The sequence below is a fragment of the Salvelinus fontinalis genome, chromosome 4 (genome assembly GCF_029448725.1).
Source record: "Salvelinus fontinalis isolate EN_2023a chromosome 4, ASM2944872v1, whole genome shotgun sequence".
NCBI classification, from domain to species: Eukaryota; Metazoa; Chordata; class Actinopteri; order Salmoniformes; family Salmonidae; genus Salvelinus; species Salvelinus fontinalis.
The window spans coordinates 39,958,637-39,986,218 of record NC_074668.1 but is presented as its reverse complement, the minus strand read 5'-3'; the positions used below and the strand labels follow the sequence as shown (position 1 = coordinate 39,986,218).

Sequence of the window (27,582 nt, the reverse complement as noted above, 5' to 3'; positions counted from 1 at the left end):
CACATTAATTCACTGTAAAAAATTATAATAAACTAAATAAGAAGGGGGGGGGGCTTCCTTTTCATGGTATAGAATTGTACCGTTTGGAGAGGTGTCCAGGCTGCACATTTAGGAAACAATTTGCCCTATTCGCCACATCTGTACCCTTTTGAACATTACTATCTGTGGATTTCAGGATGCAACTCAACGCCCTAACGTTAACTGCAGGAAACCATAAAGTGTTATTTAGACTAACAGTGAAAATATTTGGCAGCAAATGGGTCGTTGTAACGTAAGAGTGTTTTTCTCTTTCCTTTACCAGGTCGAAATGTGTTTTATGGATCTTTGAACCTAGGCTAAGCCTGGAGGTTTTTTAAAAATGAGGCAGTTCTATGATCTTAATCCACATACGGGCCTTCAAAGGCATCAAAACCATTCCCCTAACTCCAGTAAAAAACATCCTTTGTGTTTAATGGTATAGCTGTATTCTCTTGTTTTATGGAGCCCCATCAGTAGCCAGCAACATAAAAGGGTCATTTTAGGTGTTTGGAGTAGGCACCCATCCATGATAAAAGCACCCATAAAACAAACCACACCAAGACATTTGAGTCAAGAGAGGGATTCATGCTGAACGGTAAATCCTCCAAATATTTTCCATAGTACTTACATTTCCAATAAATATGAATTATAGACTGTTGGTTAGTAGTAGTCTCCTGATATTTCTGTAACTTTTGTTGTTCTTTTCTTGCAGTTGAACAACACTTTTTAACAGCCAAGGACCATACATAATATACTGTACATGTTCCAATGAACAACAAGGTTCAACAGATGTGGTCTACCGTGTCCATTGCTTGGCCCAACTGGCATGCAAACATCTCACGAGAACCATGTTGCACAATCCAAAACATTGTGTTACATGTACTGTAATAGCTACCCACTGGGCACAAACGGGTTGAATCAACATTGTTTCAATGTCATTTGTTTAACGTATTATGAATCTACATGGAAAATACATTGGATTTATAAAAAGTTGTCAACGTAAACTGTTGTTTTGAGGGTGACATTTACGTTTTGTATAAAATATGTTGAATTTTTACCTTTAAAACAATGTCAGATCTTCAACCACTTTCAGAAAAAAAACAATAGGCTGGGCAGTCCCTTCTACAGCTACCCCTTGGTCTCCTATCCAGGGTTGTAAGCTAGCCCAGCTCTACTTATGTATGGTATTTCTAACTGACTATTACCAATGTGCTATCATGAAAATTATTATTGAGAGATCTCCACTTAAAAACGAAATAGATGAACTGTTGCTAATGAAGTCTTTTCAATTGATAGGTTTAACAGAGCAAATGAAATGTGACTGTACTTTATCACTCATTTATCATCACTGGTGCTATTTAGGCTTATAAAGCATTTGCAAAGTCAACACCAGCTATTGTTTCAATTGAACCATTATTCAACCAAAAATGTACAATATAATAGGCCTATTGATACAAAAGCTGTGGTTGATTTAAAATGTCATGATATTTAGTGATTCTGAATTGTGTTCAGTTGACAACACAACCATTTGAAGGAGATGTACAGTATATTCTGCTTAGATAGTTTAATCTGTGCCGCTGACTTAGTCTGGCTTTAATTCCAGTTTGTCTACAAATGAATAATTAATATATTGGTTTCACATCTTAATCTCAACCCCACAAAAATAATTAAGGAATAGGACTATATCAAATCAAAATGCATTTAAAGTGCATTACGTGTATTTATTTTTTATTTTATTTCAAAAGTAATATTGAATTGTTAAGTTGACAACGCAACCAAAATATCAAGCTTTTAAAGGGGAAGTACCTTAAGAAAGTATTCACATTTTCCAAATTGTGTTGTGTTACAGCCTGATGAAAAAAAAAATGAAAAAAATCTATTGAGATTTTGTGTCACTGATCTACACAGAACACAACGTAATATCCAAAGTGTAATTTTGTTTGTAGAACATATTTGAAATTAATAAAACATTAAAAGCTGAAATGTCTTGAGTTAATAATATTTCAACCTCTTTGTTATGGCAAGCCTAAATAAGTTCAGGAGTAAAAATGTGCTTAACAAATTGCATAATAAGTTGCATGGACTCATTCCGTGTTCAATAATAGTGGTTAACCTGATTTTTGAATGACTATCCCATCTCTGTACCCCACACACAGAATAATCTGTAAGGTCCCTCAATCAAATAGTGAATTTAAAGCACAGATTAAACCACAAAGACCAGGAGCGTTTTTCAATACCTCGCAAAGAAGGGCATCAATTGGTAGATGTGTAAAAATAAAAAAAAGCAGATGCTCAATATCCCTTTGAGCATGGTGAAGTTATTAATTACACTTTGGATGGTGTGTCAATACACCCAGTCACTACAAAGATACAGGCGTCCTTCCTAACTCAGTTGCCGGAGAGGAAGGAAACTGCTCAGGGATGAGGCCAATGATGAACAGTTACAGAGTTTAATGGTTGTGATATGAGAAAACTGAGGATGGATCAACATAATTTAAGTTACCCCACAATACTAACCTCAATGACAGAGAGAAAAGAAGGAAGCCCGTACAGAATTAAAATATTCCAAAACATGCATCCTGTTTGCAGCAAGTAATACTGAAGAAGAATGTGACAATGAAAATAACTTTTTCTTCCTGAATACAAAGCATTATGTTTAGGGCAAATCCAACACATCGCTGAGTACCCCTCTTCATATTTTCAAGCATGCTGGCGGCTGCATCATGTTATGGGTATGCTTGTCATTGGCAAGACTAGGGAATTTTGTAGGATAAAAATAAACGGGATACAGCTACATTATAAGCACAGGCAAAATCCTAAAGGAAAACCTTGTCTAGTCTGCTTTCCAACAGACACTGGGAGATGAAACCACATTTCAGAAGGACAAGAACCTAAAACACAAGACCAAATATACACTGGAGTTGCCTACCAAGATGACATTGAATGTACCTAAGTGGCCTAGTTACAATTTTGATTTAAATTGGCTTTAGAATCTGTGGCAAGACTTGAAAATGGCTGTCTAGCAATGATCAACAATCAACTTGAAATAGATTGAAGATTTAAAAAAGAATAATAGACAAATATTATACAATCCAGGTGTGCAAAGCCGTTAGAGACTTACCCCAAAAAACTCACAGCTGTAATCGTCGCCATACCCCAATGTATTGAATTAAAAACATGTTTCCACTTTGTCATTACGTGGTATGGCTGAGAAAAAAATATCTATTTAATCCATTCTGAATTCAGACTGTAACACAACAACATGTGGAATGAGTCAAGGGGTATGAATACTTCCTGAAGGCACTGCTTGAATAGTTCCATCTGAGCCACTGGCTTAAATCCCATAGATTTAGTTTAGGTTTTTGGTTGAGATGAAGACGTGAATACAACATATCAGTTATTAATAGACAAACTGGGAATAAATCCAGAATGAGTCAGTGGCACAGATGGAACTATCCAAACAAAGGCTACTTCAAATGTTGATATTTAGTTGTGTTGAAAACCAAACACAATTCAACATCACTTTTGAAATACAATAAATAGCCCGTTAAGTTGTCGACAAGTTTTACAAATTATATGTTGTATTCACGTCTCCAACCCAACCAAAAATAAAAGTTAAAGAATGGGATTAAGCCAGTGGCTAAGCAGTAGATATATATCCTTTAAATGTTAACATTTGGTTGCATTGTCAACCAAACACAATTCAATATTATTATTAATATCAATATACCTCCATGGCCACATTTTGAGCTTACTGTAACTATACATTTCTTCTTATGTAATCATATAAAGCTGCATGTTCAAGACAGCGTGCATCGGTCGTCGCAGGTCTGTGGAGATCTTCACAATTGCTGTAATAATCTATACAGAATCTCAAATTGCATTGCTCACTTGCACCATGTAGGCCTACTTTGAATGTAATATCAACTGCAATCCAGGTCATTTGGCTCTGCTATTAGATGGTGCACAGTGACAAAAAAATATCTGACATTATATAACTATTTGAACTTTGCTGGGCTTTTAAATAGTTGACAGCGCAGTGATCAGCATTTGGGTGACAACTAAACCAAAAATTAGACATTGTTTTTCAATTGGAATTTGGTTGTGCTTTTAGAGTGTTGAAAACATAGTGAGAACACATTGGACATTCAACTAACTTTTGGCTGTCTTTTTGAGTGGGTGAATGTAGGTCGTAATCGCATTGATCAACGTCTCAACCAAATATTACCCAATTATCCATGTTGAAATGACATGGTGTGCCCAGTGGATAGTATCTGTATGCTAGTTTCAAACAGCTATTTTGATGTTGTGTTCCTGGGATTGTCTACAGCATTCAAAAGGGCAAGGAATTGGTTAATGCAGACTACATTTGGATTGGAGTCAATTTGGCAGATCATTCATATCAATTTCACTACTTTTGACCAACTCTGGCCTCCAAGGCCCTTTGTTTTCTCGTATTCAACGCTTTGCAGTGTTTCGTTGTTGTTCTCAGCAGCATCTAATTGCCTTTAAAACATCTGCATTTGCAACGAATGGCCCTCTGTTAAAACGCAGGAGGTGTTTTTTCTCAAACATGGGGCTAGCATTTGAGATGGGATAAGGGGGGTGTTGGATCAAACTCACTGCACCAACTGCCATGTGTTTTTGAATAATAGCCATTAAGTTTAAGAGTATGATGTCATGGTAGATTTGTTGTTCCAGTAACTATAATCCTTCATTCCATCCAGTTCCTGCTCTCTCACATGATAGAATTCCCAAAATACATGAAAGATTGTTACTTTGCCATGTCATTTACAGGGAAGGAAATATTTGCAATAAACATATAGAACATTAGGTCAGTGTACGCGACACACTCCTCTCCTCCAGTTGAAGTAAAAAAAAAAAAAAAAAAGTTGGCTCTTCAGAATCTGTATCCTCTTGAAGTAAAACATTAGCACCTCATTCCGACACTGTAAAGTTTGATTCATTTATAGAACTCCTATTTGTCAGCTTTCAACATGCAGTTAAAACAATTACCCGTAACAATCTCTCACTGATTATTTTCCTCACCCTCACTGAGCACTGGGCAAGACAAACTCAAATAAGGGCCTCTGAGTAGTGTGGTGATGCCAACGTAAACCCAGTAATGTCATTTTTGGAAGCTGTTCTATATCTGTCACCAGCGTGACCAACCACCCCCAACATTCCAAACTAACTTGTTTAAATATTTGGGTAAAATATGAGACTGGATAATTTGTCAGTGAAAATGCATTAAACCTGTCAAAAGTACTGCAATGAAAAATTGAATAATTCCTTCGTAGCTGCAGAGTCAGCTAGTACGGTGTTGTTGGGAGATTCTATTTCTCTAATTGTGTGCAAATTGTATAGCCTGGTCCCAGATCTGTTTCTGCTCTCTTGCCAACTCATTGTTTGGCATGATAAATCCATTAGGAGTTGGCAAGAGAGCAGAAACAGACTGGCATCGGGGCCTCAAATGTAAACATTGCTGCAGCATAAGTGATTCAATACCTAGACTGGCTGATAAAATGTCCTATATACACACGATTGGCCCGCTCATTAGGCAGGATTAGGCCGCCGCCTATGGCAACAGATTTTTATTTACTTAACCTTTATTTAACCAGGTAGGCTAGTTGAGAACAAGTTCTCATTTGCAACTGCGACCTGGCCAAGATAAAGCAAAGCAGTTCGACACATATAACAACACAGAGTTACACATGGAATAAACAAACATACAATCAATAATACCGTAGAGAAATCTATATACAGCATGTGCAAATGAGGTAGGATATGTGTTAGGGCTGTCTCTCTCCTCATCCTCGGACGAGGAGAGGAGAGAAGGATCATCAGACCAAAATGCAGCAGTAGGGAAATAAGCCATCTCTTTATTTGAAAACGATGATGGCAACACGAAAAAACAAAACACTTTCAAAAATACAAAACAAGAAAACGAAGTAGACGAAACCTGAACATAAACTTACATAACTAAACGTAACACTTACGGACAGGAACAGACTACATCGAAACGACACGAACAACCGAACAGTCCCGTATGGTGCAAGACATAACACAGATACGGAAGTTAACCTGTCTAGGATCAGCGTGGCGCTAGCGGCACACCCCCCCCCCCCACACTGAAAAACCAGTGCCGCGAAATTCAAAAAAAATATTTTTTTTAAATATTTAACTTTCACACATTAAAGTCCAATACAGCTAATGAAAGACACAGATCTTGTGAATCCAGTCAACATGTCCGATTTTTAAAATGTTTTACAGGGAAGACACAATATGTAAAGATGTACATCTATTACCTAAAAACACATTAGCATAATCCACCATCTTTTATTTGTCCACCAACACCAGTAGCCATCACCAATTCGGCTAAACTAAGATATTTATAGCCCCTAACCAACAAAAAAACTCATTAGATGACAGTCTGATAACATATTTATGGTATGGGATAGGTTTTGTTAGAAAAAAGTGCATATTTCAGGTAGATGGCATAGGTTACAATTGCACCCACCGTCACAAATGGAATAGAAAAACTACTTAGAGCAACGTGTTTACCTACTTACTAATCATCAAACATTTCGTAAAAATACACAGCATACACGAATCGAAAGACACAGATCCTGTGAATACAGACAATATTTCAGATTTTCTAAGTGTCTTACAGCGAAAACACAATAAATCGTTATATTAGCATAGCACATAGCACATAGCAGCCCAGCATTGATTCTAGCCAAAGTGAGCGATAAAAGTCAACATCGCCAAAAGATATAAATTTTTTCACTAACCTTCCCAGAATTCTTCCGATGACACTCCTGTAACATCATATTACACAATCCATATAGAGTTTGATCGAAAATGTTTATATTTAGCCACCAAAATCATGGTTAGACAATGTGAAATGTAGCTCAGCTGGTCAGAAAATGTCCTTGCGCCACTTAGACAGTGATCTACTCTTATACATAAATACTCATAAACGTGACTAAAAAATATAGGGTGGACAGGGATTGATAGACAATTTAATTCTTAATACAATTGCGGAATTACATTTTTTAATTTATCCTTACTTTTCAATACAGTTTGCGCCAAGCGAAGCTACGTCAAAAAACATGGCGTCCTAAGCCACTAAAATTTTTCGACAGAAACATGATTTATCATAATAAAAATGTCCTACCTTGAGCTGTTCTTCCATCAGTATCTTGGGCAAAGGATCCTTTCTTGGGAGTAATCGTCTTTTGGTGGAAAGCTGTCCTCTTGCCATGTGGAAATGCCAACTGCATTCGGGATGAACTGAAAAGCGTGCCCAGCTATTCACATCGTTTCAAAAATAAATGTCCCAAAATCGCACTAAACGGATATAAATTGCTATAAAACGCTTTAAATTAACTACCTTATGATGTTTTTAACTCCTATAACGAGTGAAAAGATGACCGGAGAAATATAACAGGCTAAACTAACGCTTGGAACAGGAGAGGGTCGGTGTCCTCCACGCGCGTGACGCACCAAGAAAAGACTTGCTAGCTACAGGGTTTTTTGATTTATAGGGCCTGTGAACGCGCAATCGACCCCATTGGAATCGTCATCACGTAAAGGCATCCAGGGGAAGACGTAAGAAGTGTCCGTACAGTCATAGCAATAACAGTGCCCTTTTAACTGACTTCAGAACAGTGGCCAACATTTCTGAAATCTGAATCCATGTCAGGGAAATTGCTGTAGAATGGGCTCTGTTCCACTTAGAGACAAAATTTCAACTCCTATAGAAACTATAGACTGTTTTCTATCCAATAATAATAATAATATGCATATTGTACGATCAAGGATTTTGTGGGAAGCCGTTTCAAAAATTACCCAATTAGCATAAATAGTCTCAACAGCGCCCCCATCCTCAACAGGATAATCACCCACAAACAAACAGTGAGAACACCCTACCTAAATATGACTCTTAATTAGAGGAGAACGCAAAACACCTGCCTCTAATTAAGAGCCATACCAGGCAACCAAAACCAACATAGAAACAGATAACATAGACTGCCCACCCAAAACACATGCCCTGACCATAAACACATACAAAAACAACATAAAACAGTTCAGGACCGTTACAATATGAGAGGTAAGGCAATAAATAGGCTATGGTGGCAAATTAATTAGAATATAGCAATTAAACACTGGAATGGTAGGATGTGCAGAAGATGAATGTGCAAGTTGAGATACTGGGGTGCAAAGGAGCAAGATAAATAAATAAATAAATACAGTATGGGGATGAGGTAGATTGGATGGGCTATTTACAGATGAGCTATGTACAGGTGCTGTGATCTATGAGCTGCTCTGACAGCTGGTGCTTAAAGCTAGTGAGGGAGGTAAGAGTCTCCAGCTTCAGAGATTTTTGCAGTTCGTTCCAGTCATTGGCAGCAGAGAACTGGATGGAGAGGCAGCCAAAGGAAGAATTGGCTTTGGGGGTGACCAGTGAGATATACCTGCTGTAGCGCGTGCTACGGGTGGGTGCTGCTATGGTGACCAGTGAGCTGAGATAAGGCGGGGCTTTACCAAGCAGAGACTTGTAGATGACGTGGAGCCAGTGAGTTTGGCAACGTGTATGAAGCGAGGACCAGCCAACGAGAGCATACATGTCGCAGTGGTGGGTAGTATTTGGGGCTTTGGTGACAAAACGGATGGCACTGTGATAGACTGCATCCAATTTGTTGAGTAGAGTGTTGGAGGCTATTTTGTAAATGACATCGCCGAAGTCGAGGATCGGTAGGATGGTCAGTTTTACGAGGGCATGTTTGGCAGCATGAGTGAAGGATGCTTTTTTGCGAAATAGGAAGCTGATTCTAGATTTAATTTTGGATTGGAGATGTTTAATGTGAGTCTGGAGGAGAGTTTACAGTCTAAACAGACACCTAGGTATTTGTAGTTGTCTACATATTCTAAGTCTGAACCGTCCAGAGTAGTGCTGGACGGGCGGTGCAGGCAGCGATCGGTTGAAGAGCATGCATTTAGTTTTACTTGCATTTAAGAGCAGTTGGAGGCCACGGAAGGAGAGTTGTATGGCATTGAAGCTCATAGGGAGGTTAGTTAACACAGTGTCCAACGACGGGCCAGAGGTATACAGAATGGTGTCGTCTGCGTAGACGTGGATCAAAGAATTACCAGCAGCGAGTGACATCATTGACGTATACAGAGAAGAGAGTCGGCCCGAGAAATGAACCCTGTTGCACCCCCATAGAGACTGCTAGAGGTCCGGACAACAGGCCCTCCGATTTGACATACTGAACCCTATCGGAGAAGTAGTTGGTGAACCAGGCGAGGTAATCATTTGAGAAACCAAGGGTGTTGAGTCCGCCAATTAGAATGTTGTGATTGACAGAGTCGAAAGCCTTAGCCAGGTCGATGAATACGGCTGCACAGTAATGTCTCTTATCGATGGCGGTTATGATATCGTTTAGGACCTTGAGCGTGGTTGAGGTGCACCCATGACCGGTAATCTGGTCGGTAATGGTCAGTAATCTGTTTGTTAACATGGCTTTCAAAGACCTTAGAACAGCAGGGTAGAAACGATATAGGTCTGTAGCAGTTTGGGTCTAGAGAGTCTCCCCCTTTGAAGAGGGGGATGACCTTGGCAGCTTTCCAATCTATGGGAATCTCAGACGATACGAAAGACAGGTTGAACAGGCTAGTAATAGGGTTTGCAATAATTTCGGCAGATAATTTTAGAAAGAGAGGGTCCAGATTGTCTAGCCCGGCTGATTTGTAGGGGTCCAGATTTTGCAGCTCTTTCAGAACATCAGCTATCTGGATTAAAGTAAAGGAGAAGTGGGTGAGGTTTGGGCGAGTTACTGTGGGGAGTGCAGGGCTGTTGAACGGGGTAGGGGTAGCCAGGTGGAAAGCATGGCCAGCCGTAGAAAAATGCTTATTGAAATTCTCAATTATTGTGGATTTATCGGTAGTGACAGTGTTTCCTAGCCTCAGTGCAGTGAGCAGCTGGGAGGAGGGGCTCTTATTCTCCATGGACTTTACAGTGTCCCAGAACTCTTTGGAGTTTGTACTACAGGATGCAAATTTCTGTTTGAAAAAGCTAGCCTAAGCTTTCATAACTGCCTATGTATATTGGTTCCTAACTTCCCTGAAAAGTTGCATATCACGGGCCTATTCGATGCTAATGCAGAACGCCACAGGATGTTTTTGTGCTGGTCAAGGGTAGACAGGTCTGGAGTGAACCAAGGGCTACATCTATTCCTAGTTCAACATTTTTTGAATGGAGCATGCTTATTTAAGATCCTCTACTGACGGGATAAGGTCAATGTCATTCCAGGATACCCCGGCCAGGTCGATTAGAAAGGCCTGTTCGCTGAAGTGTAGTAGGGAGCGTTTGACAGTGATGAGGGGTGGTCGTTTGATCGCAGACCCATTACGGATACAGGCAATGAGGCAGTGATCGCTGAGATCTTGTTTGAAAACAGCAGAGGTATTTGGAGGGCGAGTTGGTTAGGATGATATCTATGAGGGTGCCCGTGTTTACGGATTTGGAGGTTGTACCTGGTAGGTTCATTGATAATTTGTGTGAGATTGAGGGCATCAAGCTTAGATTGTAGGATGCCTGGGGTGTTATGCATGTCCCAGTTTAGGTCACCTAGCAGCACGAGCTCAGAAGATAGATGGGGGGCAATCAATTCACATATGGTTTCCAGGGCACAGCTGGGGGTAGAGGGTGGTCTATAGCAAGTGGCAATGGTGAGATACTTGTTTCTGGAAAGGTGAATTTTTAGTAGTAGAAGCTCGAATTGTTTTGGTACAGACCTGGATAGTAAGACAGAACTCTGCAGGCTATCTCTGCAGTAGATTGCAACACCGCCCCTTTGGCAGTTCTATCTTGGCGGAAAATGTTATAGTTAGGGATGGAAATTTCAGGGTTTTTGGTGGTTCTCCTAAACCAGGTTTCAGACACGGCTAAGACATCCGGGTTTGCAGAATGTGCTAAAGCAGTGAATAAAGCAAACTTAGGGAGTAGGCTTCTAATGTTAAAACCTCTCTGGGATCGCGGGACGCTTGCGTCCCAGCAGCCTGTTAAAATGTAGAGCGCCAGATTCAAAAAAATTATATAAAATTAAACTTGATTAAATCACACATTTAAGATACCAAATTAAAGCTACACTCGTTGTGAATCCAGCCAACATGTCAGATTTCAAAAAGGCTTTTCGGCGAAAGCATAAGATGCTATTATCTGATGATAGCCAAATGTAAACAAGAGTGTAGCCTATTTCAACCATGCTGGCGCTACTCAAAACGCATATATAAAATTTAAAACATGCATTACCTTTGACGAGATTCTTTTGTTGGCACTCCAATATGTCCCATAAACATCACAAATGGTCCTTTTGTTCGATTGATTCCGTCCATATATATCCAAATTGTCCATTTATTTGGCGCCGTTGTACCAGAAAAAGCATCGTCCAATTTGCATAAAGTTCCGACAAAATATCTAAAAAAATTACCTCTAAACTTTGCCAAAACATTTCAAAGTACTTTTGTAATACAACTGTAGGTATTTGTAAACGTTAATAATCGATCAAATTGAAGACGGGTCAATCTGTTTTCAATACAGGATATCAACAAACTCACGGTACTTTCAAGTCTTGCTCAACTCTCAAACATAAATACAAGACGTCACTCCACTTCCGGGTCAATATCTTTCTCAGTTCTCTAATTAAAAACCTTAACCTTTTCCCATACAATGGCGACATCCAGTGGAAGCAGTAGAAACTGCGTGAATAGTGATTAGAATTCTGGTTTGCCAGGGCCTCCCGGGTGGCGCAGTGGTCTAGGGCACTGCATCGCAGTGCTAACTGCGCCACCAGAGTCTCTGGGTTCGCGCCTAGGCTCTGTCGCAGCCGGCCGCGACCGGGAGGTCCGTGGGGCGACGCACAATTGGGCTAGCGTCGTCCGGGTTAGGGTGGGTTTGGCCGGTAGGGATATCCTTGTCTCATCGCGCTCCAGCGACTCCTGTGGCGGGCCGGGCGCAGTGCGCGCTAACCAAGGGGGACAGGTACACGGTGTTTCCTCCGACACATTGGTGCGGCTGGCTTTTGGGTTGGAGGCGCGCTATGTTAAAGAAGCAGTGCGGCTAGGTTGGGTTGTGCTTCGGAGGACGCATGGCTTTCGACCTTCGTCTCTCCCGAGCCCGTACGGGAGTTGTAGCGATGAGACAAGATAGTAATTACTAGCGATTGGATACCACGAAAATTGGGGAGAAAAGGGGATAAATAAAAAAAAATAAAAAAAAAAATAATAATAATTCTGGTTTGCCCATGAGAACCCATTGAACACACAGTGACTTAAAAAAAAAAATGGTTGGTCCTCAGGTTTTTTTTTTTTGACTGCTATATAAGTTCTGTTATAGTTACAGATATGATTCCAACAGTTTTAGAAACTTCAGAGTGTTTTCTATCCAAATCTACTATAATATGCATATCGTATATTTTGGGGATGAGTAGAACGAAGTTGAAATTGTACACGCTATTTTTCCATATGTGAAAAATCTGCACCCTATCCCCAAGAAGTTTAACATGCTTGAAACCAAGGCTTTTACGGTTACAGAAGTCAACATATGAGAGCACCTGGGGAGTAGGAGTGGAGCTAGGCACTGCAGGTCCTGGATTAACCTCTACATCACCAGAGGAACAGAGGATAAGTAGGATAAAGGTACGGCTAAAGGCTATAAGAACTTGCCGTCTAGCACGTTTGGAACAGAGAGTTAAGGGAGCAGGTTTCTGGGCACGATAGATAGATTCAAGGCATAATGTACAGACAAAGGTACGGTAGGAAGAGAGTACATTGGAGGTAAACCTAGGCATTGAGTAATGATGAGAGAGATATAGTCTCTAGAGACGTTTAAATCAGGTGATGTCGTCGCATATGTGGGAGGTGGACCAACATGTTTGGTTAAGGCATATTGACCAGGGCTAGAGGCTCTACAGTGAAATAAGATAGTAATCACTAATCAGGACAGTAATGGACAAGGCATATTGATATTAGGGAGAGGCATGCGAAGCCAAGTGATCGTATGGGTCCAGTGAGTGGTTGGGCTGGCTGGGGACACGGCGATACAGACAGTTAGCAGGCCGGGGCTAGTAAGCTAGCAGTTAGCAGGCCGGGGCTAGCAAGCTAGCATGAGGGCCTTAGAGGGACATCGCGATGGGGGAAAGTCTGTTTTTTACTCCTTGTGCGGTGACGTCGATAGACCAGTCGTGGAATTAGTAGGGTTCCAAGTAGCAGAGGGGTCCAAGTCCAATTGGAAAAATGGGTATAGTGGTCCAAGAAACTGGCCAATGGATCAGCTAACAGTCCAATATGCAATAGATAGCTAGCAGGCCGTGGTTAGCAGAATGGGCCTTCAGGGGACGTCGCGTTTGAGGGGCCTGTTGGGATCCTTGGGCAGATTATGTCGGTATTCCAGTCGTGAAGGATCAGCGGGGCTCCGTGCTCCGTACCGGCAGTAGAAGGGGTCCGGATATTGTAGTCGAGGAGTGGGCTTCAGAAGTAGCCTCTAGCCGGGAGATGGGTCTAGCATGGGCTAGCTCCATGCTAGTTGGTGCTTGCTCCGGGACGGAAACGTTAGCCAGGAGTAGTCAACCCGGGTTGCGGTTAGCTAGCTGCCATGATCCAGATGAAAAGGTTCAGAGTTTGCGGTAGGAATCCGGGGATATGGAGAGAAAAATAGGTCCGGTATGCTCTGGTTTAAAACGCGTTGTACGAACTGGCGAGAGCTTTCCGAGCTAAAGGTTAGCTGATGACCACTAGCAGTGGTTAGCTGACTGATAGCTGATAGCTGGTAGCTAGTTAGCTAGCTAGCTTCAGTTGAGGTATTCCAGTTCGGAGGTAAATAGAAATACTTTAGAAAAAAAACAGATCCACACCATATTGGGTGAGGCGGGTTGCAGGAGAGTATTTTGAAGTTGAGGTTTAGGAAAATTTAAAAATTGACGAGGGCAGCATTTTCTGAGCTAACCTGATCAAGACTCACCTCCAATAACACATAAAACCTCACATAATTATGACTAAAACCAATGTCAATTTCTCTCAACCAGTGGCATATGGGCTTTTTAGGTGAGCGCTGATGCCACCCTTTGATAAGCAGAGCCCACTTTGTCAAGGGCAAGGGCACAAAATATTTTACTTGTCCATTCCCAGCGCACTTCTGGGTGCTGTTGGAGAGACGCATCTCTGCAGAGCTCCACCAACGTGCGGTCAGAACAATCATCAAACATAACTCATGTAACAGATATAGGATATGGTAGAAAGAGTATGTGGCCTTTTCTGTAGCCTACAGGCTGGAGATAAGGTGTATGACAATGTAATGAGACTGACACTTTTTACATCGTGCAGGTTTCTCCAATCAAATAGCCTAACCTAAATGTCCCTCAATGAAATAAAAATGTTATGTCATGTTAACAAACAACATATCCTAAAAACAGGACAGGACAGGTCAAAGTAAATTGGACAATCACTGTTGTCCAGGAGTATCACCCCTTTGTCATGATCAGTGGTTTCAAGTTTGTATCCGTATATCTTTGATAAGTTGATCATAGTGAAGAAGAAAATAATTCAGCATTTCCAACTGTGTAAACACATTGCAAATAGGCTCTCGATAACTCCTGATAAAGTTGGGTAGCTGATATTCAGAGCTTAAATAGACAAATTGATTAGTCACAGGGATCAGGACTAATAAAGCCAATGCAATGGCCTATTTTACAAATGGTGGGTCTACCACTTGGATGGGCATTCATAAAATTCCATTGCTGGCAGAAATGGTACAGTAGGCTACACCCCAGTAAGCACGAGCCAACGTCTTTTGGACGTCTTTTTTTGTTCCAGTCCGGTTCCAGTTGTTTTTCAGTGTTTTACATACGGTAGGCTTACCACATAGAATGGCATTCAAAATCAGATTTGGTTCAGATTTTGTCTGGCCTGGACCAGCCTTGATTTGGCCCAAACATAACTTATTTTCAACTTGAGTCCAGAACCAAAAAAATGCCTGATTTCAAAGTCCAAATGCCTTTTCAGCGTCCTGGAAAATATGTATTTTAAACATACGGAAAAAAAACCTTTCACCATTAATTCAGAACCTACATTGAACCTAACATCAATGTCTGGAAAATATGTATTTTAGACATGCTAATTTAGTGTCTTTTAGACATTTTCGATGTCATTGGGATTGTTCTAGTTTTGCAGGGGGCGTCATTTTTTGGTCTTGCCTATGGCGGCAGAACGGCAGGGACCTGCCTATATAGCACACATCGCTGTGTTATCCTCAGTGACCACTGATCTGAAAAGGACTGGGTAGGTTGAAGCACTGTAGGCAAAACTAAACCCAGATAACTGTAACATATGACATAGCAAGTGATGGTACAGAGCATCTCTTTTCTATTCTGGAATATGGAATTCTTTATTTTTCAAGAACTCCTCTATTCCGAGTAGGCATATTCATTTTACACACTACTTAAATCAATTATTTCACATTTTGCAAAAACACTTTTTTTTTCAAGGACACAGCAGACACTTTGGCCAAATCATTCCATTGGCTTACTGGAAGTGCTAGACCATAATGATGAGAGATGACATTAGACCATGCAGCCACATAATATTTATGAATGCAGCAACATGTAGAAGACATGTTAATGCTCTCGTATAAGTCTTCTATGTTTTGTCCAGAGAGCACACTAGCCTCATGAGGACAGATTCATTACTTTCAGGCAGCCAATCCCAATCTGACATCATATTAAAAGTTCAGTTATTGCTCAATTATGTTCCGCAGCTTCGCATGCCAACAATTTTAAGTGAATTTCCTAAACCATCCTCCAACATAGAAACCACCAACAGCTGTTGCATTATGGGGTGAGCAGAGCTGTGTGGGTCTGACTCCTACATCTTTATTGATACTGATACTAAAAGTGAAGATAAAAGAGGGGATTTTTATGGACACACCCACATTAAAAAATATTACAGTTTACTGTAGAATTCTATAATAAAATGTAATATACTGTAGAATACTATACTACACACTGTAGCATTCTTCAATCATGTGTAGTACTTCCTCTAGAATATTTTAGTATACTATAGAATAAATACTACGGTAATGTTAGCTAAATTTGCTCTTTTAGTATTTCTCCAGTAGGTTTCCTGAAGGAGAAAGCCTCCTCTTCTATGTCAAAGATAATATAACAAAAACACTACATTAATTACTATAGATATACTACAGTTTTCTTTTTGACAGTATTTATACTATAGTTAACTGTAAATACTACAGTATACTACCGCAAATACTACATTAAATACCACAGTATTCACTGTAGTATTTTTGTGGACTACAGTATTCTGTAGTATTTTTTCATTTAGGGCAGTCCCATGGGTGGTCATTCATTCATCCGTAACTTTAGTGTTACTTAGTTTATATTTCCTGTTTCCAGAAACAGTACTAATTTAGATTCATGAATGCATCTCCAATGGCACCCTATTCACTTTTTAGTGCACTACTTTTGACCAGGGAGGAAGTGCACTTAAGGGTGCCATTTGGGACGGATACCATGTTTTCTCTTGCTTCAGTTTTCTATCCGTAAGAGCTAGCTACACTAAGAGCTCTACTATACTACTACTCTAATCACATCTGCAGGGCTGCTCCGCACGGTGATTCGTCTCCATGTATACTCTACCTTAGCCTTCCAAAACAGCTTTGAACTCGAGCCACCTGGTTGTTATGTTATCTTGATGTATTTACGCAAAAAGACAGCTTTATAGTTTTTTCCATCTGAAATGAATGTTCAGCACATTACATATTTACTTTTCCATCCTGGCAGGGCTCCCATTGGAAAAAGACAAAGTTAAAGGTGGTCTTAAAAAATAGCTGTAATCATGAAGGGGCATGACGTAAAATTTCCATAGGTAGCAGTGAAGGGTGCACCCTACACAGAGATGATTTGGATGTACCCCAACTGAAATGTGACCTTGCTGTATGTAGGCTATACCATAGCCCACTCATAAACTGAAGTTCAATTCATCACAAATGTATTCTTCAACTTGATATGTTGCCCTGAGCCATACATAATGTAGAGTAGCCTATGGACAAATTGTTCATTGACTTATTCATTTTATCCTGGAGAGTCTTGCTGTTTGTTATGCTCACAAATGTTTTTTAGTTTAAGTGTCATTTATGATGATACATGAGATGTATGATGATAGATGATTTAAGAAAACATTCACAAGTATGTTTTTGTGTGTTATTATACCATCAAGTTCAATTTATGAGTAAATAATACCAAATAAATGTTCTCTGTACTGTTGTATTCTCAGCCTGAGGGGTGGTGCACTCCATAGCTTTTGTAAGGTCCCTCTGTGTTTTGAAATCCCTTAAGTGTCACGCCCTGACCTTAGAGAGCCTTTCTATTTCTCTATTTGGTGAGGTCACGGTGTGATTTGGGAGGGCAATCTAGTTTTCCTATTTCTTTGTTTGGCCTGGTATGGCTCCCAATCAGAAGCAGCTGTCTATCGTTGTCTCTGATTGGGGATCATACTTAGGCAGCCATTTTTCCCACCTTAGGTTGTGGGATCTTGATTTGGTTAGTTTGTTTATAGTATGCAGAACTTTATGGTCGTATTGTATTTTGTTGGGTTTTGGTGTTCATTTTAAATAAAAGTAAGATGTTCGCCTACCACGCTGCACCTTGGTCTCATTCCAACAACGGACGTAACATTAAGAGGAACACGTTCTGATAATTTACAACGTGACACTTTTCTCCATGCCAGATGGAGCAGGGAGGTGAAAGAGTTACCTTACTGGAAATATGCCATAAACCTTAGATATGGTCTATTTAGTGTGTGAGAGGAAATTAGAATGTTAGCTTAGCCCTAAAATCTTATTTTAGTTGACTCCGTAGATCCATAGATCCTCTAACATTGCTTGACTGTCTGTATGGCCTGGTTGGTAGCAGTGGTGGAAGAAGTACCCAATTGCCATACTTGAGTAAAAGTAAAGATACCTTTATAGAAAATTACTCAAGTAAAAGTGAATGTCACCCAGTGAAATACTACATAAGTTAAAGTCTAAATGTATTTGGTTTTAAATATACTCAAGTATCAAAAGTAAATGTAATTGCTAAAATATACTTACAGTTCCTTCAGAAAGTATTCATACCACTTGACTTATTCCTCTTTTTGTTGTGTTACAGCCTGAATTCAACATGAATTAAATAGATTCTTTCTCCCTCACACATTTACACACAATACCCAATAATGGCAAAGTGGAAACATGTTTTTAGACATTTTTGCAAATGTATTGAAAATTAAATACAGAAGTATATTCACACCCCTGAGTAAATACGTTAGAATCACCTTTGGCAAAAATGACCGCTGTGAGTCTCTAACAGCTTTGCACAACTGGATTGTACAATATTAGCACATTATTCTTTAAAAAGCTGGTTGTTGACCATTGCTAGACAGCCATTTTCTGTCATGTTTCACCTATCCTTGTGCTTGTCTCCACCCCTACAGGTGTCACCCTACTTCCCCACTTATCCTCTGGGTATTTATACCTGTGTTTTCTGTCTGTCTGTTGCCAGTTCGTCTTGTTTGTCAAGCTTACCAGCGTTCGTCCTGTCAGCTCCTGTCTTTTCCTAGCCTCTCTTTTTCTCATCTTTCTGTTTTTTGACCCTTGCCTGTCCTGACCCTGTACCCGCCCGCCTGACCACTCTGCCCGTATCTGACCCTGAACCTGCCTGCCGTCCTGTACCTTTGCTCCACCTCTGGATTACTGAACTCTGCCTGTTCCTGACTCTGAGCCTGCCTGCCATCCTGTACCTTGCACCTACTCTAGATTATTCGAACCCTTCCTGCCTTTCACAAACCTGTCGTTTGCCTGCCCCTGTGGTTACAATAAACATTGTTACTTCACACAGTCTGCACTTGGATCTTACCTTGATTCTTGATAATTTTGCCAAAGATTTTCAAGACGATTTAAGTCAAAACTGTAACTAGATCACTCAGAACCATTCAATGTCGTCTTGGTAAGCAACTCCAGAGTATATTTGGCCTTGTGTTTTAGGTTATTGTCCTGCTGAAAGGTGAAATTGTCTCCCAGTGTCTGTTGGAAAGCACCATTAACCAGGTTTTCCTCTAGGATTTTGCCTGTGCTTAGCTCTATAAAAATAAAAGAGTCCTTGCCGATGACAAGTATACCCATAACATGATGCAGCCACCACCATGCTTGACAATATGAAGAGTGGTACTCAGTAATGTGTTGTGTTGGACTTGCCCCAAACCTGAAGGTTTGTATTCAGGACATTAAGTTAATTTCTTTGCCACATTTTTTTCAGTATTACTTTAGTGCCTTGTTGCAAACAGGATGCATGTGTTGGAATATTTTTATTCTGCACAGGCATCCTTCTTTTCCCTCTGTCATTTAGGTTAGTATTGGGATGTAACTACAATGCTGTTGATCCATCATCTGTTTTCTCCTATCACAGCCATTAAACTGTTTTAAGGTCACTATTGGCCTCATGGTGAAATCCCTGAGCGGTTTCCTTCCTCTCCGGCAACTGAGTTAGGAAAGACGCCTGTATCTTTGTAGTGACTGGGTGTATTGATACACCATCCAAAGTGTAATTAATAACTTCACCATGCTCAAAGGGAAATTCAGTGTCCTCTTTTTAATTTCTACTCATCTACCAATAGGTGCCCTTCTTTCCAGGGCATTGGAAAACCTCCCTGCTCTATGGTTGACTCTGTTTGAAATTCACTGCTGGACTGATGGACCTTACAGATAATTGTGTGGGATACAGAAATGAGGCAGCCATTCAAAAATCATGTTAAACAGTATTATTAGACACAGAGTAAGTCCATACAACATATTACGTGACTTGTTAAGCAAAATTTACTCCTGAATTTATTTAGGCTTGCCATAACAAATGGGTTGAATATTTATTGACTCAGCTCTTAATGTTATATTAATTTGTAAAAATTTATAAAAATAGGCCAGTGATACAAAATCTCAAATTAATCGATTTTTACTTCAGGCTGTAACTGTAACGGCTTTCCTCTTCCTCTTCATCAGAAGAGGAGGAGCAGGGATTGAACCAATATGCAGCGGAGTTTGAAGACATATTTTATTAAAGAAAACACGAACTCGACTATACACTAACAAAACAACAAACGACGTAGACGCACCTGAACATAAGAACTTACATATAACGAAGAACGCATGAAACAGGAACAGACTACATAAACCGAAAAAAGTCCCGTGTGGCGCAACGACATACACAGACACAGGAGACAACCACCCACAACGAACACTGTGAAAACACCTACCTAAATATGACTCTTAATTAGAGGAACGCCAAACACCTGCCTCTAATTAAGAGCCCTACCAGGCAACCCATAAACCAACATAGAAACAGAAAACATAGAATGCCCACCCAAACTCACGTCCTGACCAACTAACACATACAACAAACTAACAGAAATAGGTCAGGAACGTGACAGTAACACAAGAAAATGTAGAAAAAGTCAACGAGTGTCAATACTTTCTGAAGGCACTGTAAAGGTGCACTATGCAGAAATCCCTCCGGCATTTCCTAGTTGCAAAAATTCTAATAGTTTGCCTATTTTCAGTTTATGTGACAAAACAAGCACTCATGAGTATAGAAAACCATTGAACCATCTAAACCACTGTGAAATATATTTTCCATAACAACAAATATTGTATTTTCAGCTGTTTGAAACTGGTGTACAAAATCAAAAGTAAAAGACACAGAAACTAAACAAAAGAACAGGAAGCATAGAACTTGGGCACATAGAACTAATCTACTGCTTCTTAGACTTGCTTTCAATGACAATGACAGAGCTATAAATCATATTTCTAAGTGAATTTGGTCAGGTCACCCCAAAAGTTACATATTGCAGCTTTAAATATCAAAATAATTTTTCATTCCTTATATTAAGCAAACCAGATGGAACCATTTCCATCTGGTTTGACAGGCTTGTACCCAACTCATTGGAGTCATGCTACCGTTACCTTTTGCCAATGTGACCCAAGCCAGGCACCCGGCAGTGTGCTTCCTATAGCTAGACAGGATTATCTAGCTACACAGCTAAGCATCGAACAGCACACACATAGCCTGGGTAGCTTTGGCTACTTTTACCCTTGCACAGGGCGAGTCTCCTGCTGGGACTCGGTTAGCCCACGGCACACTACTAGTCGAAGCTAACAATAGCTAGGCATTTAGCCCAGGGGGCAAATGCATCTAACTCCAGGAGCTACCATCGTTCAGTAATGCTAGGACCCGCTAGCTAGCTCTTTCTGCTAACTCTTCTACCTACACACTCTTCTACCTACACATTACTTCTACCCTCATTTACCTCATTTGTACTTTCCATTTGAGCTTGTCCCCATTCTATCGTCTGGTCCACGAGATGGCATAAGACAGGCTAGCTGACGCTTTATATAACTGATCGCAAGCGCACCTTAGCTAAAGCTCTCCCCTCGATACCGCTAAAACTTTAGCGATAGCCACCACTAGGCACTATACTTTGTGTTGTACCAATATGGCATGGCGGCTATAGGACCATCTGAACACATCTGATATGTGCTTACAAGGGTTAGAATGGCGCCGGAGGGGATGGCTGACGTTTTACGTGCTCCTAACCAACTGTGCCATTTATTTTTATTTTTTATATATATTTTTTTTATCCCCTTTTCTCCCCAATTTCGTGGTATCCAATCGCTAGTAATTACTATCTTGTCTCATCGCTACAACTCCCGTACGGGCTCGGGAGAGACGAAGGTCGAAAGTCATGCGTCCTCCGAAGCACAACCCAACCAAGCCGCACTGCTTCTTTAACACAGCGCGCCTCCAACCCGGAAGCCAGCCGCACCAATGTGTCGGAGGAAACACCGTGCACCTGGCCCCCTTGGCTAGCACGCACTGCGCCCAGCCCGCCACAGGAGTCGCTGGAGCGCGATGAGACAAGGAAATCCCTACCGGCCAAACCCTCCCTTACCCGGACGACGCTAGCCCAATTGTGCGTCGCCCCACGGACCTCCCGGTCGCGGCCGGCTGCGACAGAGCCTGGGGGCGAACCCAGAGACTCTGGTGGCGCAGTTAGCACTGCGATGCAGTGCTCTAGACCACTGCGCCACCCGGGAGGCCCCAACTGTGCCATTTTGACAGTTTTCTCGTATTGTTTGTAACTTATTTTTTTAACTTATTTTGTACATAATGTTGCTGCTACCGTCTCTTATGATCGAAAATAACTTCTGGACATCAGAACAGCAATTACCCACCTCGAACTGGAAGAATAATTTTTCTTTAACGAATCCAACGCAAATGATATACTGCTTTCTCGGGAACGGGCCCAAATACCCGTCATTTGCTTGAAGAAAAGAGGGAGAAAAAGGGGACGGAGGTCAGGCTGCCTTCTGAGAATTCGTAGGCGAGTGAGTAAACTCCCACTGCCATCCCTTCTATTGGCCAACGTGCAATCATTGGAAAATAAAATGGATGACCCACGATATAGATTATAGCCTACTACCAACTGGACACTAAAAACTGTAATATCTTATGTTTCACCGAGTTGTGGCTGAACGACGACATGGATAATATAGAGCTGGCGGGATTTTCCAAGCACCGGCAGGACAGAGAAGCTACGTTTGGTAACACCTGGTGTGCAATGTCTAATATTAAATAAGTCTTGACGTATTGCTCGCCTGAGGTAGAGCACTTTATGATAAGCTATTTACCACACTATCTACTAAGAGAGTTCTCATCTATATTATTCGTAGCCGTCTATTTACCACCAAAAAAACGATGCTGGCACTAAGACCATACTCAATCAGCTACATAAGGCCATAAGCGAACAAGAAAATGCTTACCCAGAAACAGCGCTCCTAGTGGCCAGGGAATTTAATGCAGGACAACTTAAATCTGTTTTACCTAATTTCTACCAGCATTGCACATGTGCAACCAGAGGAAAAAAACTCTAGACTTCACACACAGAGATGCATATAAAGCTCTCCCCCGCCCTCCACTTGGAATATCTGACCATAATTCCATCCTCCTGATTCCTGCTTACAAGCAAAAAAAGGAACACCTATGTGAGAATGCTGTTCATTGACTACAGCTCAGCGTTCAACACCATAGTGCCCACAAAGCTCATCACTAAGCTAAGGACCCTGCGACTAAACCCCTCCATCTGCAACTGGATCCTGGACTTCCTGACGGGCCGCCCCCTGGTGGTAAGGGTATGCAACAACACTTCTGATGTGCTGATTATCAACACTGGGGCCCCTCAGGGGTGTTTGCTTTGTCCCCTCCTGTACTCCCTGTTCACCCACAACTTCATGGCCAAACACGACTCCAACACCATCATTAAGTTTGCTGACGACACAACAGTGGTAGTCCTGATCACCGACAACGATGAGACAGCCTATAGGGAGGAGGTCAGAGACCTGGCAGTGTGGTGCCAGGACAACAACCTCTCCCTCAATGTGAGCAAGAAAAAGGAGCTGATCGTGGACTATAGGAAAAGGCAGGCCAAACAGGCCCCCATTAGACTTGGGTATGTCATTTTAGGTGAAAATTGAAAAAAAGTGGCTAATCCTTATTAACATTGACAGGGCTGTAGTGGAGCGGGTCGAGAGTTTCAAGTTCCTTGGTGTCCACATCACCAATGAACTATCATGGTTCAAACACACCAAGACAGTCGTGAAGAGGGCACGACAACACCTTTCCCCCTCAGGAGAATGAAAACATTTTGCGTGTGTCCCCAGATCCTCAAAAAGTGCCTACGGCGTGGTACATCACTAGAGCCAAGCTTCCTGCCATCCAGGACCTATAGACTTGGCGGTGTCAGAGGAAAGCCCCAACAATTGTCAAAGACTCCAGTTATCCAAGTCAGACTGTTTTCTCCGCTACCGCATGGCAAGCACCAAGTCTAGGACCAAAAGGCTCCTCAACAGCTTCTACCCCCAAGCAATAAGACTGCTGAACAATTCATCAAATGGCCACCAGATTATTTACATTGACACCCCCCCCCCCCTCCATTTGTTTTATTATCTATGCATAGTCACTTCACCCCTACCTACATGTACAAATTACCTTGATTAACCTGTACCCCCGCACATTGACTCGGTACCGGTACCCCCTGTATACACTGTAGCCTCGTTGTTGTTATTTTATTGCGTTACTTTTTATCATTTTTTTACTTCAGTTTATTTGGTCAAATGTTTCTTTACTCTTTCTTGACCTGCACTGTTGGTTAAGGGCAAGTAAGTAAGTATTTCACAGTAAGTGTCACGATCGTCATGGGAAGAAGTGGACCAAAGTGCAGCGTTGTACGTGTTCATTCTATTTATTTCTTTAATGACCACAGACAAACAACAAAACAAAATACGAACGTGACGTTCTGCAGGGCAAAATAACAACCAATGCAAAATTTAGAACCCACAGATGAAAGAGGGGAAAAGGACTGCCTAAGTAGGATTCCCAATCAGAGACAACGATAGACAGCTGCCTCTGATTGGAACCACACTCGGCCACAAACAAAGAAATAGAAAACATAGAAATAAAGAAACTAGAATGCCCACCCTAGTCACACCCTGGCCTAACCAAAATAGAGAATAAAAACCTCTCTGTGGCCAGGGCGTGACAGTAAGGTCTGCAGAAGTTGTATTTGGTGCAGGTGACAAATAAAGTTTGATTTGATTTGATATGCCTTTGTTACAGATCTTCCGCTCTACTCCCCGGTATGTGCACTCGACATAACTGATAAAAATGTCTCACTTCTCCACTAAGGGAAAACCTAGCTGTCATCAACTGGCTCATTTGGGTGCATGAGCAATAGCCTACAAGGAGGTTAAAGCCCCTCTCGAAGGGAAAAATTGCATTGAACATGCCTAGATTCCAAGGTTTATGGGCCCTGTCGGTCTCTCTGTTACTAAGTATAGCAATTTTAAGCCAAAGGCAGACATGCTCCACCTACATCCTGGCAGCTACCGTTATGCAGGGATCAGCCGACCCAAGCAAACAGAGAGATCTTCCAACCCCGGGCTGGGCATGTGGCGCTTTGAGACTGAACTGTGAGAGGATGAATGTTAATGCTACAGATCTACCTCTGAAAGTTGTGCAGACTGTTCAGAGAGCTAGAGCCCCTGCCAGACGCTCACTATATGAGTGGCTTGTGTTTGGCCCGCCTGCCATATAGGTTTTAACAATAATACAGTGGGGAAACAGCCCCTGATCTGCTGTTTTATGCAGGGTGATCGTCACTTACACCCAGTAGACAAACAACTAGTCCCATCCTTGGATGTGTCTGTTATGCTTGAGGCCATTCCACAGCCGCTGTTCGAGCCAGCTTCAAAAGCATGGGAAGGTTGCTTTACAACCTAACCCTGTGTTTTGTGCACAAAACAAGTGGAGCTTATCATTTTCTTAATGTTAAGAGCTGCTGGCTTTTCACTCACTGCATGGCTACATAATGGAGGAAAAGTGTCTCCACCACTTGTGTCCAGTCCACGCATTGGACAGGATGAGAGCCCTACTAGATCGATCAGAACTTTGTCTCTTGGGCTCCTCCCCACACAGGGATGACCTTTTCTCGCCGGCGTTTATCCCTATGGATAATGGAGGCTGCTCAAATGGAATATTATAGCAAGGGTTTAATACTTCCAGAACACTTGAGGGCTCACTCCACCAGCGATATGGCTACATCATGGGCATTGTTTAAGGCATCTTTGTTCAACAGATTTATACTGCGGCATGCTGGGGTATCCCCCATACCTTCATGAGGCTCTACCGACTATGTCACTGCACCCTAGTAGCGCATATGGTGCTTAATGTCAGGGCTTTGAGGGTTTATCCTGTCTAAACTTGGCTTCAGAGATAATATCAGCACTGCGGGAGTTGAAAGACCGAACAAGTCATTGAAATAGAACTTAAGGTTATCTAATGTAACCCCGGTTGTACGGTATTATGAGTGAGGTCACTCACTGCATTGCCCTTCACGCTATGCATAAGGAAGACGAACACTTACTTAGACGTGGAGATAAGACTACGACCCTTTATATGGGAAATGGAGTGGTCCACTTTTGGCTGTTGCTCCTGTCTGTCTACGACCGACGTTGTGTGATTGGATCTTCCTAGACTCCTAATATCATATAACTGGGGTTAAGTTAGGTGACCTTAAAGGGATACGTTGGGATTTTGGCAACGAGGCCCTTTATCTACTCCCCCCGGAGTCAGATGAACTCTTGGATACCACTTTTATGTCTCTGTGTCCAGTATGAAGGAAGTTAGAGGTCGTTTTACAAGCCAGTGCTAACAAGCGTTAGCGCAATGACTGGAAGTCTATGGTTATCTGCTAACATGCTAGTAGATACCCATAGACTTCCAGTCATTGCACTAGTTAGCATAGGCATGTGAAACTACCTCTAACTTCCTTCATACTGGACACAGATACATAAAAATGGTATCCACAAGATCATTAGACTCAGGGGAAGTACTGTAGATAAACGGCCTCATTGCCAAAATCCCACAGTAACCCTTTAAATTTCTAGCAATTACTGTTTATACGGCACACTTTTTATTTTATTTTAATCCCTTGGGGCCTCTTTTAAGCACACGCACACATGCACACACACATACGCACATGCACATACGCACTCACACAAACACACACGCTCAATGAGAAGCAAAATTGGAGTTGTTAAAATCTGTTTAACATTCGTCAGCTTTTATAGTGGTCCTGCTTTATAAATATGGCTGTGTGTGCCCGCTCTCTCTGCCAATAAGCAAACTAATGAAGTGACAGATCAGTCCCATGGTCATAACAATATGTTTTACAGTGTGTGTGTTCACTGCATACAGCTCCTATGTATAGGCCTATGGAGGGATGTTGCTAAGCACAAGGAATGCATCCCAAATGGCACCATGTTCCCTACACAGTGTGCTACTTTTAACCAGGGCCCATGGGGCTATATAGGGAATAGGGTGCCATTTGGGACACAGTCAAGGTCTCCATCAGCCATTGGTGTGGCACCTGGCTGTGACTCGTAGTGATTTACAATGCGCTGAAGATCTGCCAAGAGCTCTCACATACAAAGCAATTAGACTCACATTGCTTGTTATTCTGACCCAGAATCCATTTAGTTAGTTTAATTCATACAAGTTCAGAAAAAAAGTTGCCAACCCCCTCATTCATGAGTGAGTAGTATAGTTTGTGTCAAATTACCTACACAATAGATTGTGTCAAAGTATCTTGTAATTTTTATGCTCCTCGGTGGAATACATGTCCAGTACTATGTAGGCCTAGTGTTTTACACATTCTTTGCTATGTTTCAGTACACCCATTTTAAATGGGGTTCGAATATCAGCATGAACCTTTGTGGAATACATTCTCAGAATAGCCCTCTTTTGCTACATATATAACCTGTCCCATAATGTTAACCTCGTGCTGCGTGCCCATTATTATCTTGGTTACAATAAAAATAGAGGAATGTCTGCCTGAACCTTTGTAGGT

General features: G+C 41.4%; 1 non-coding gene across 1 annotated transcript; it reads left to right on the top strand.

Annotated features, from left to right (window-relative positions):
* Positions 1 to 16,164: 16,164 nt before the first annotated feature.
* Positions 16,165 to 16,218, top strand: LOC129854636 (U7 small nuclear RNA). The gene has a single exon (XR_008759346.1). It is a non-coding gene; the product is annotated as a U7 small nuclear RNA (small nuclear RNA).
* Positions 16,219 to 27,582: the final 11,364 nt, after the last annotated feature.